The sequence below is a fragment of the Lolium rigidum genome, chromosome 4 (genome assembly GCF_022539505.1).
Source record: "Lolium rigidum isolate FL_2022 chromosome 4, APGP_CSIRO_Lrig_0.1, whole genome shotgun sequence".
Classification (NCBI taxonomy): Eukaryota; Viridiplantae; Streptophyta; class Magnoliopsida; order Poales; family Poaceae; genus Lolium; species Lolium rigidum.
The window spans coordinates 148,138,702-148,151,833 of NC_061511.1; positions in this window are offsets into that span (position 1 = coordinate 148,138,702).

The following is a 13,132-nucleotide window of genomic DNA, read 5'->3' on the forward strand; positions in this document are numbered from 1 at the left end:
TGTTCCCTTGTAGATCTGAGAAGTTCGAGCGGGAGGAATCACTGTGTGGAGTAAACTCGTAGGAGCCGAATCGAATCGGGCTTCCCAGGATTGGTGACGATGGTGTCGACGAAGCTGCCGGCGAAGCCGCCGGCGTCATGATCGGATCTGCCGATGCCCTGCCTTGTGCCGACAGGGTTCCCACAGACGGCGCCAATTGTCGAGGGTGCTCCTCGGCAATGCCCTCCGATAGGGGCTTAGGGTTGATGGAATCCTGCAGGCTGACACGAGACATCGGTACGCAGACAAGCGGGGAGAGCGATTTACCCAGGTTCGGGGCCCTCGATGAGGTAAAACCCTTACGTCCTGCCTGTCTGTTCTTGATTATGATGAAAACAGGTTACAATGAGATGCCGAATAGTTCGGCTGTAAACTCGTCGAGATGCTAGTTGCTAGGGTAACCTAGTTCTAAGCTTCTGCTGGCTAATACTGCTAAGGTTGATTGTGTGTCCCTCGATAGCCCCTCTCCTGGCCTTTATATAGGTGGCCAGGTCTCGAGAGGTCTAATCGAGTACGAGTAGGTTTACAGTAGATCTATCTCTCATCTTTCCTTGTTCGGCTTCCTCCGCGTCTTGTACTCCAAGTAATCTTCCGTCGCACCGCCCTAGTGGCCCATCTTGCCGTCGGGTTCCTTCATGGGTCTCATGTTGGACCATGTAGGGTAGAGCAACATTGGTTACCCGAAGGGTAATGCCCACGTCAACGTCCTTAGGATCCGGCTTGGCAGTAGAAGAGGCTTTGGGCGGAACCTCAACTTCCGGTGTTACTGGCATGGAAGCCGGAGATGGCTTCGTTCTCTTCTTGGGGATCTTGGAAGGCTGGCTTCTAGAGCTTCTGTTGCGTAATAAGAAAGGCATAATAGTTAAGCACATGCTGATTTATGGTGACAGAGGAATTTTAAGGCGGAAACCAAGCACTTACCCGGATGGTTTGAAAAAATGGTGCATGTCAGGTTGGGCTCGGTTGCTGGTGTCGATGAGCTTGAGGCGCTTCTTCTCCGCCTCCGCCTTGCGGGTAGCCGCGGTGCTAAGCACTTCGCGGGCACGTTTGGCTGCAGGGCTGGAGGGAGCAGCCCTCTTTCTTTTGGAGGGGCGCGGAGCCTCGGGAGGTTCCGCGTCCGATGCGACTTCCGGGTCGGTGTTGCCCGCGTGAGGGACCCGGAGGAGAGTTCCGAGATCGCCCTCCTCAAGGGCTTCGAGCTGCGTTACCCAGCCAACACTTAGACAAAATTCAGATTAGAAAGGAATCGATAGTTGGGTCAAGGCAACGTACCGCGGTCCCGGAGCCGTTGGTGTGGATGTCCTTGTTACACACGTGAATCCGAAGATCACGCGGAATCTTGATAAGAAGTCGGATCCGCTTATCGATGGCATCAGCGGAAAGGTTGTCCTTAGAGGCGCGCATAGGATCGTCGCGCCCCGTGTACTGGAACATCAGGCGGTCCCGATGTTGAAGTGGTTGGATCTGCTTGGTGAACCAGGACATTGTTAGGTCCTTCCCTGACAGACCTTCTTCCGTCAGTTTGCAGATCCGCCTAACTGCGTGAGTTAGCAGAGGTGACTCGGAGAGGTGAGGACATTGTGTCCAGGCCGGAGTCTCGCTGGCGGGGCTATTCTTGAAGGGCGGCAGCATCCTCTCGCTCGCCGGGTCGGAAACATCCTTCAAGTAGAAGAAGCCACCGGACCAATATCGCGCGGATTCGTGGCGATCGGTGGGAGGATAGACGCGGCCGGGGCGGAGCATGAATGTAATTGACCCGCAAGTGGCCAACTCGGAGGTTTGAGGAATCTTCTCCTTTTTGACGGAGAAGTAGTACTGAAAAAAAGAAAATTCTGGGGGTACCCGGAGGTGGCCTTCACATAGAGTGACATGATTACTAATGGCCAGGACGCTGTTTGGGGATATGTTGTGGGGCTGTAGCCCATACGCCTTCAAGATTTCCGAGAAGAAATCGCTTGGCGGAAATGAGAAGCCGCGCTCCACAAGCGCCTTGGTCACCACCATCTCTCCGGCTTCGGGAGCTGGAGCTAGAGCACCCGGAAGTGTCCGCCAGGACCCGGGTCTTAGGAAACCCTCCGCCTCGAGGTTGTTGAGCTCAGTTTCTGAGGTGGTGCAGGGCCACCACTTCCCCTTGGCTTCGCTGTCTCGCTGGCGAGCCTTAGATTTTTTGGCGGCTACTTCTTCCGCCTTCTTTTCTGCCTGCTCTGCTCCGGAGGTTTTCTCCGGGATAGCAGACGTTCCTTCGATGTTCTTGCCGGAATCCTTGGAGGGTTCCAGCTGAACTGGGACAAAGGGGGAAGGGGCGGAGGAGATGGGGGTTGCCATGATCGGCTCGGAGGTTGGAGGCGGAGTCGAAGAAGACATCTGAAGAGGAAACAGTGGCGGAAAAACTAACTTAGTCGGATCCAATGTTGAAATCCTAGTTCATCCCTACCAACTACGGTGCGAAGACGAAGCTTGAGAGCTTACCGGAATGGCTGCCACGGTGGTCGGAGTCGCCGGCGGTGAGGTTTCGCTGCGGTGGCTCGCTGAAGTTAAGAACACGATGAACACTGCGCGGCGGCGAACGACTCCAGCGAACTCCGATGCGGCGGAGGAGGAGCTCAGAGGCGGCGCTTGATGACCCACAAGTATAGGGGATCGCAACAGTCTTCGAGGGAAGTAAAACCCAAATTTATTGATTCGACACAAGGGGAGGTAAAGAATACTTGTAAGCCTTAACAACTGAGTTGTCAATTCAGCTGCACACTGGAAAAGCACTAGCAACGGGGGTGATGTGAAAGTAGCAGTGATATGAGAGCGATAGTAACGAGTAACACAGCGGCGAGTAGTAGTAATATGAGAGCAATGGCACCGGAAAACAGTTGACATGTAGAACGAGTATATGATGATGAAAGATGGACCGGGGTTCCCAGCTATCTACACTAGTGGTAACTCTCCAATAACAAGTGTTGGGTGAACAAATTACGAGTCGGGCAATTGATAGGATTGAAATAGCATTAAGACAGAATATCAAGATCATTAATCATGTAGGCATGTTTTCCAATTATAGTCGTACGTGCTCGCAATGAGAAACTTGCACAACATCTTTTGTCCTACCAGCCGGTGGCAGCCGGGCCTCAAGGGAAACTATCTGGATATTAAGGTACTCCTTTTAATAGAGCACCGGAGCAAAGCATTAACACTCCGTGAAAACATGTGTCCCTCACATCACCGCCATCCCCTCCGGTTGTCCCGATTTCGTCACTTCGGGGCCTTTGGTTCCGGACAGTGACATGTGCATACAACTTGTAGATACAATATAAGCAATAAGTATAGAGCTCAAATCTAAGATCATGCCACTCGGGCCCTAGTGACAAGCATTAAGCATAACAAGATTGCAGCAACAATAACTTCATAAACTTTGTAGATAGACAATCATAATGTAACAATCCATCGGATCCCGACAAACACAACACCGATTACATCAGATGAATCTCAATCATGTAAGGCAGCTCATGAGATCAATGTATTGAAGTACATGGGGGAGAGAATACCAACTAGCTACAGCTAGAACCCGTAGTCCATGGGGGAACTACTCACGGAGCATGATTGAGGCGATGGCGTTGATGGAGATGGCTTCCGGGGGCACTTCCCCGTCCCGGCAAGGTGCCGGGACAGAGACTTCTGTCCCCCGAATTGGAGTTTCGCGATGGTGGCGGCGCCCCTGGAGTCTTTCTCGGAGTTTCGTCAAGAGTTACGGTGTTTTTAGGTCGAAAGGGATTTTATAGGCGAAGAGGCGGCGCGGGGGGCACTGGGGCGCCACACCACGGGCCGGCGCGGGCCCGGGCCAGGCCGCGCCGCCCTATGGTGTGGTGGCCCTCCGGCCCCTCTCCGACTCTTCTTCGGTGTTCTGGATGCTTCCGGGAAAAATAGGAGGTTTGGTCTTCGTTTCGTCGAATTCCGAGAATATTGCCCGAACAGCCTTTACGGAACCAAAAACAGCGAGAAAACAGGAACTGGCACTGTGGCATCTTGTTAATAGGTTAGTTCCGGAAAACGCATGAAATCATCATAAAGTGCAAGCAAAACATGTAAGTATTGTCATAAAACAAGCATGGAACGATAGAAATTATGGATACGTCGGGGACGTATCAGCATCCCCAAGCTTAGTTCCTGCTCGTCCCGAGCAGGTAAACGATAAAAAAGAATAATTTCTGTAGTGACATGCTACTTACATAACCTTGATCATACTATTACAAAGCATATGAAATGAATGAAGTGACTCAAGGCAATGATCTATAGTTGCTAACTAATAGATAACATATAGCAAAACTTTTCATGAATAATACCTTCAAGACTAGTATCAAAAGTCTTGCACAAGAGTTAACTCATAAAGTAATAAGTTCAAAGTAAAGGCATCGAAGCAACACAAAGGAAGATATAAGTTTCAGCGGTTGCTTTCAACTTGTAACATGCATATCTCATGGGTAATTGTCAACACAAAGTAATATGATGAATGCAAATATGCAAGTATGTAAGAATCAATGCACAGTTGACACAAGTGTTTGCTTCTAAGATGGAAGGAAGTAGGTAAACCGACTCAACATAAAGTAAAAGAATGGCCCTTCAAAGAGGAAAGCATCGATTGCTATATTTGTGCTAGAGCTTTGGTTTTGAAAACATAAAGAGAGCATAAAAGTAAAGTTTTGAGAGGTGTTTGTTGTTGTCAACGAATGGTAGTGGGCACTCTAACCCCCTCGCTAGACAAACCTTCAAGAGCGGCTCCCATGAATTATTTTTATTTTTGGGTGGCACTCCTTCCAACCTTTCTTTCACAAACCATGGCTAACCGAATCCTCGGGTGCCTGCCAACAATCTCATACCATGAAGGAGTGCCCTTTTATTTTAGTTTTATTATGATGACACTCCTCCCCACCTTTGCTTACACAAGCCATGGCTAACCGAATCCTCGGGTGCCGTCCAACAATCACATACCATGGAGGAGTGTCTATTTTTGTTAATTAATTTGGGACTGGGAATCCCATTGCCAGCTCTTTTTGCAAAATTATTGGATAAGCGGATGAAGCCACTAGTCCATTGGTGAAAGTTGCCCAACAAGATTGAAAGATAAACACCACATACTTCCTCATGAGCTATAAAACATTGACACAAATCAGAGGTAATAAATTTTGAATTGTTTAAAGGTAGCACTCAAGCAATTTACTTTGGAATGGCAGGAAATACCACATAGTAGGTAGGTATGGTGGACACAAATGGCATAATGGTTGGCTCAAGTATTTTGGATGCATGAGAAGTATTCCCCCTCGATACAAGGCTTAGGCTAGCAAGGCTATTTGAAGCAAACACAAGTATGAACTGGTACAACAAAACTTACATAAGAACATATTGCAAGCATTATAATACTCTACATTGTCTTCCTTGTTGCTCAAACACTTTTACCAGAAAATATCTAGACCTTAAGAGAGATCAATTATGCAAACCAATTTCAACAAGCTCTACAGTAGTTCTCCACTAATAGGCTTAGACTACATGAAAAAAAAACTTAATCATGATCTACTTGAGAGCTCAAAACAATTGCCAGGTGTCAAATTATCCAAGACATATGAGGCATTTTCCTTTTCCAACCAAATAAGTATTGTAGCTTCCAACTTTTATCATTGAACATTAAAAGTAAAACGAAGAACACGAGTGTTCATATGAAAAAGCGGAGCGTGTATCTCTCCCACACAAGGATTGCTAGGATCCGAATTTATTCAAACATAAACAAAAATAAAAGCACACGGACGCTCCAAGTAAAGCACATAAGATGTGACCGAATAAAAATATAGTTTCGGGGAGGAACCCGATAAGTTGATGAAGAAGGGGATGCCTTGGGCATCCCCAAGCTTAGATGCTTGAGTCTTCTTGAAATATGCAGGGATGAACCACGGGGGCATCCCCAAGCTTAGACTTTTCACTCTTCTTGATCATATATCATCCTCCTCTCTTGACCCTTGAAAACTTCCTTCACACCAAACTTTTCATAAACTTCATTAGAGGGGTTAGTACTCAAAAAAATTTGAATCCACCTTGGTCCTGTAGTGGCACATTGCAAGAACTCAATAAAACATTAGCTACAGCTCTCCACGTCTAGAAAACCTCGCTTAAAGTCCACAAGAGACAATGCAAAAAACAGAGACAGAATCTGCCAAAACAGAACAGCCAGTAAAGACGAATTTTAATAAAATACTTCCGTTGCTCAAATCAGAAAACTCAAAACTAACGAAAGTTGCGTACATATCTGAGGAACACGCACGTAAATTGGCTTATTTTTCTGAGTTACCTACAGGGAAAACAGCCCAGATTCGTGACAGATAGAAATCTGTTTCTGCGCAGAAATCCAAATTTAGTATCAACCTTCGATTAGAGGCTTCACTTGGCACAACAAAACACAAAACTAAGATAAGGAGAGGTTGCTACAGTAGTAAACAACTTCCAAGACACAAATATAAAACAAAGTACTGTAGCAAAATAACACATGGGTTATCTCCCAAGAAGTTGATTTCTTTATAGCCATTAAGATGGGCTCAGCAGTTTTAATGATGCGCTCGCAAGAAATAATGTTTGAAGCAAAAGAGAGCATCGAAAAGAAAATTCAAAACACATTTAAGTCTCACATGCTTCCTATGGAAAGGAATCTTGTACACAAATAAATTCATGAAGAACAAAGTGACAAGCATAAGAGGATAAAACAAGAATAGCTTCAAAAATTTAAGCATATAGAGAGGTGTATTAGTACCATGAAAATTTCTACCACCATATTTTCCTCTCTCATAATAATTTTCAGTAGCTTCATGAACAAACTCAACAATATAACTATCACATGCAGCATACTTTTCATGATTTCCAAACACATAATTTTTATCAAGTTCAAGAATAGTGGAATTAAAACTTTCAAACTTACTTTTATTAATAATATAACAAGGTAGTTGATCAATCTCAATAGATATGGGACTCATAGAATAAGTCAAGAAATCTCCAATCCCATTTTCATTAGTAGTACAATTAATATTATCAAGTAACATAGGACCATCATCTAGAGCTTTATCATAGACATTTGCTAAGCAAAATTCTTTAGTACCATGCATTTCGACATCAGGCACAAACAAAGCATTATCATAAGATTTATCAAAGTAGCATGGATTATCATATATAACAGTAGCATAATCATTCTCACAAGTTTTACTCATAGGTAGTATTTCAAGAGAATCCACAGGAACATAACATTCACCCTCTTTCGGTAAGCATGGAGGACAATCAAATAATGTAAGAGATAAAGAGTTACTCTCATTAGAAGGTTGGCATGGGTAGCTAATCCATTCTTCTTCCTTTTGTTCATCACTCTCCTCTTCTTTTTCATCCAATGAGCATTCAGGTTCATCAATTTCCTCCTCTTTTTCATCCAATGAGCTTTCAAGTTCATCAATTTCTTCTTCCATCGGTTCCTGCAAATTGTGAGTGCATTCTTGTGCATTAATGTGTCTCTCTTTATAATCAAGGATATAAGGATTCCTACTGTAGCATTCTATGCAAGAATTAAGGATAGTAGAGACATAATCTTTAAGGCCCTTACAAACAACACAAGTTTCATAATTCTCAACCATGAAGGATTCTATCTCGGAGGCTCCCATAAATAAGACAAATTGTTCTACCTCTTCGAACCCATAATGAATATAGCAATTCCGATTATAGTTCTTAATTAAAAATTCCTCACTAAAGCCACATTGAAATTTAAAATGTTTAGTATCCTGTTGAGAGCAACAGTTTATATCATGGCATTTAAGCAAGATTTTAGCAATTGTATTCAATTTTTCTATCATAGCACTCATTATTCTACCAGTTCTTGATTCTCTATAACAATTATAACATTCTATAAGCTCCAAGTAGGTTGTTGGTTCTCCCATAACAGCAGTTTTTAATTTTTTGGTTTTTCAAATTTTTATGGATTTTTGGGTATATGAGACAAATAAAACAAGACAAAAAGAAACTAGACAAAAGTAAACTAAGAAAAATAAAACAAAATAAAACAGAGAGAGATGTAGAGTGTACTCCCCAGGTGAACTTATGAGTAGAGCTATGCCTCCCCGGCAACGGCGCCAGAAAATAGTCTTGATGACCCACAAGTATAGGGGATCGCAACAAGTCTTCGAGGGAAGTAAAACCCAAATTTATTGATTCGACACAAGGGGAGGTAAAGAATACTTATAAGCCTTAACAACTGAGTTGTCAATTCAGCTGCACCTGGAAAAGCACTAGCAACAGGGGTGATGTGAAAGTAGCAGTGATATGAGAGCAAGTGGTAACGATAACACAACAGACGAGTAATAGTAACACGGGAGTAATGGCACCGGAAGATAGTTGATACTACTTCCAATGACATGTAGAACGAGTATATAATGATGAAAGATGGACCGGGGTTCCCGGCTATCTACACTAGTGGTAACTCTCCAATAACAAGTGTTGGGTGAACAAATTACAGTCGGGCAATTGATAGGATTGAAATAGCATTAAGACAGAATATCAAGATCATTAATCATGTAGGCATGTTTTCCAATTATAGTCGTACGTGCTCGCAATGAGAAACTTGCACAACATCTTTTGTCCTACCAGCCGGTGGCAGCCGGGCCTCAAGGGAAACTACTCGGATATTAAGGTACTCCTTTTAATAGAGCACCGGAGCAAAGCATTAACACTCCGTGAAAACATGTGTCCCTCACATCACCGCCATCCCCTCCGGTTGTCCCGATTTCGTCACTTCGGGGCCTTTGGTTCCGGACGAGTGACATGTGCATACAACTTGTAGATACAATCTAAGCAATAAGTATAGAGCTCAAATCTAAGATCATGCCACTCGGGCCCTAGTGACAAGCATTAAGCATAACAAGATTGCAGCAACAATAACTTCATAAACTTTGTAGATAGACAATCATAATGTAATAATCCATCGGATCCCGACAAACACAACACCGATTACATCGGATGAATCTCAATCATGTAAGGCAGCTCATGAGATCATTGTATTGAAGTACATGGGGGAGAGAATACCAACTAGCTACAGCTAGAACCCGTAGTCCATGGGGGAACTACTCACGGAGCATGATGGAGGCGATGGCGTTGATGGAGATGGCTTCCGGGGCACTTCCCCGTCCCGGCGAGGTGCCGGGACAGAGACTTCTGTCCCCCGAATTGGAGTTTCGCGATGGTGGCGGCGCCCCGGAGTCTTTACGGAGTTTCGTCAAGAGTTACGGTGTTTTTAGGTCGAAAGGGATTTTATAGGCGAAGAGGCGGCGCAGGGGGCACTCGGGGCGCCACACCACGAGCCGGCGCGGGCCCGGGCCGGGCCGCGCCGCCCTATGGTGTGGTGTCCCTCCGGCCCCTCTCCGACTCTTCTTCGGTGTTACGGACGCTTCCGGGAAAAATAGGAGGTTTGGTCTTCGTTTCGTCGAATTCCGAGAATATTGCCCGAACAGCCTTTACGGAACCAAAAACAGCAGAAAACAGGATCCGGCACTCGTGGCATCTTGTTAATAGGTTAGTTCCGGAAAACGCATGAAATCATCATAAAGTGCAAGCAAAACATGTAAGTATTGTCATAAAACAAGCATGGAACGACAGAAATTATGGATACGTCGGGGACGTATCAGCACTGCGCTGGGAGGTGAAAAGGGGGCGAATGGAGTGATTAGGGTTGAACGGCAGATATTTATAGGCTGAAGGAGGAGATTCGTGCTCCGCATCCTGTGGTCGGAACGCAAGCGTCGCACCGTTGGATGAGCGACACGTGTCGAAAACCCTAAGCGGTAAAAACGGCTAAGGATAAGTTACCGCTCAAATCGTGCGAAAATGGCGCCAGGATTGGCGGAACCGTTTGAACCTTTTAAGGTTCCGGGTTGCAGCGTGAAGATAAGTAAACTCTTGTCCGCAGCAGGGGAGTAACCCGGAGACATGCCGTATGCTGTCAATGGATGAAGTCCCGCAGGATGGGGGAATTTTCCGACCAAGGGTTGGGAAAGAAGAAAATGTGAAGTGGGAGTTCTTCAAGTTTCTCCGCGTTACCGAAATTGCCGGAAATCATGAAGCGTTAGCAAGGCGGAAACAGGAGGTGAAACTCGGAGAACTCTAGGGGCTACTGTTGTGGGTATACTTCATGGGTGTACCATCGACAGTGCCTAGATCCGGCAAGCCCGGGTGGCCCATAGATGGTGATGTGGCATGTGGCCCATCGGGCGGCCCAGTTGCTGTTGATCCTGAAGGATGAAGTCCAACCCAGGATAGGGAAGCCGGATCCCAACCGACCTTCGGAGGAAGCAAGATCCGTGGAGGCCCATATGGAACCCGGATCCAGTACGACGTAGATAGGAAGGCGGATCCTTGACGTACACGGCAAGATATTGTACCGTAGTTAGGCAACCTGTAATCCGGCTAGGACTCTCCATGTAAACTCTAGATCCGTGCGCCTTTATAAGCCGGATCCCGGGAGCCCTAGAGGCACAACCACAACTCATTGTAACAACGCGAAAGCGCCCGGATAATTCCGGACAAGCAGCGGTAGGCCCTGTCATCGTGCAGGTGTTCCGAAGCTGGGTAAATCTCGTACCACCGTCCCGTGTGCACTCCGCCCTATGGCCCCTACTTCTTCTCCCCCTCGTGAGGATCCCTCCTCCGAGGTACCATCGAATAGGCAACGACACATCATGTGACTCTCCTTAGGAGAAGCTTGATACCTTGCACACACACCGACACTCAACACTATGTCCGGTCTAGATGCACAAAGGTAAATCAAGGATCCAATCATGGAGCGATATACCTTTTGATCCACCTCTTTACCATTGGGATCAAGTGCAAGATGACATTTCGTAACCATAGGAGTGGCTACACCCTTCATCTCGGTCATCTTGAACCTCTTGAGCATGTCTTGAAGATATTTTGCTTGATTGATGAAGGTTCCTTCTCTCAATTGCTTGATCTCAAAACCAAGGAAGAAATTCATCTCTCCCATCATAGACATCTCAAACCTATCGGTCATAAGCTTTGAAAATTCATCATTGAAAGCTTTGTTAGTAGAGCCAAAGATAATATCATCAACATATAGTTGGCAAACGAAAAGCTCCCCATTTACCCTCTTAGTAAAAAGAGTGGGATCGATTAGCCCAACATCAAACCCACGGTCTATCAACGATTCTTTAAGGTGCTCGTACCAAGCTCTAGGAGCTTGTTTGAGACCATAAAGTGCTTTATCAAGCTTATAGACATGGTTAGGAAAGCTAAGATCCTCAAACCCTGGGGGTTGCTTAACATAAAGCTCTTCATGCAAAGGACCATTAAGAAATGCACTTTTCACATCCATTTGTTGTAACTTAAAGTTATGATGCGATGCATAAGCAAGAAGGATACGGATGGACTCAAGGCAAGCCACGGGAGCATAAGTTTTTCCAAAGTCAATTCCTTCAACTTGAGAGAAACCTTGAGCTACCAATCTTGCCTTGTTCCTCACAACATTTCCAAACTCATCTTGCTTGTTCTTGAAAATCCATTTAGTGCCTATAACATTGCGGCACCCCTTTGGCTTCTCTACTAAGGTCCATACTTTGTTGCGCTTGAAGTTGTTGAGTTCATCGTGCATAGCTTCCAACCAATCCGAATCTTCAAGGGCTTCAAATACTTTCTTAGGTTCCACTAAGGAGATATAAGCATGATGATTTCTAAAGTTAGCCAATTGCCTTCTTGTGGTAACACTTGCCCTTAAATCACCAAGGACCTTGTCATGTGTGTGTTCACGAATTTCTAGGTTCCTTTCTCTTCTTGCTAGATGACGGGCCTCGATCTCCTCCTTTGTTCTTTTTGGCCTTGGGGGTATCACTTGATCAACTTGATCATTTGGGTCCCCGTCTTGACCTTCAACTTGAGCTTCCTCAATTTCTTGAGAGTGCTCAACATCATGTGCTTGATCTTGGACATCATTTGGTGAGGAACAAATATCAAATGGATACTCATCAGAGCCATCATGAATTCTTGGTTGATCTTGTCCTTGATCTTGCACACAAGAGGGAGGGTCTTGTTCTTGTTCTTGGGTTGGTGCATCATTAGCTTCAATAGATGGGGTTTGTTGATGCTGAGAAGATGAGAGCTCCACCGTGGTAGAGCATAGTCCTTCCCGAGACACCACACCGTGTCCCTCAATGGAGCGGAAAAATCCCACACCCATTCTTACTATGGCATCTTGAGGTATTTCATCACCTGCACATACATCAACTTGTCCCACTTGGGATCCATCATTTTCTTCGAACTTCACACTACAGGATTCGATGATAATCCCGGAGGATATATCAAAGACTCTATATAAGTGTGAGATTCGGCACCGTAACCAACAAATATACCCTCCAAAGCTTTAGGAGCAAATTTAGATAAACGAACTCCTTTGATTTTGTAGAAACACTTACACCCGAACACCTTGAAGTATGATATATTAGGCTTGTTCCCGGTGAGTATTTCATATGGAGTCTTGTTCAAGCCCTTGCGGAGATAGAGCCGGTTAGAGGAGTGGCAAGCCGTGGAGATGGCTTCGGCCCAAAAGTTATAGCGGGATTTATACTCCACCATCATAGAACTTGCCATATCCATAAGAGTCCGGTTCTTCCTCTCCGCAACACCATTTTGTTGAGGGGTGTATGCAGCGGAATATTGATGTCGAATCCCCTCATCACTAAGAAAATCATTGAGTGTGTAGTTTTTGAACTCGGAGCCGTTGTCACTTCTTATTGCCATTATAAGGAGGTTATGTTGGCGTTGCACCTCGGTGGCAAAGTCAATGAAGATTTGTTGAGTCTCATGTTTCCTCTTGAGAAAGTAGACCCAAGTGTATCTTGAGTAGTCATCAACAATCACCAAGCAATGTTTCTTCGCACCAAGACTTGCATGAGTGGTAGGACCAAAGAGATCCACATGAAGGAGCTCCAAGATCCTCTTGGAAGAGATAATAGTCTTGCTTGGATGCGGAGAGTCATGCATTTTTCCTTCAACACAAGCCCTACAAACACGATCTTTGGCAAAA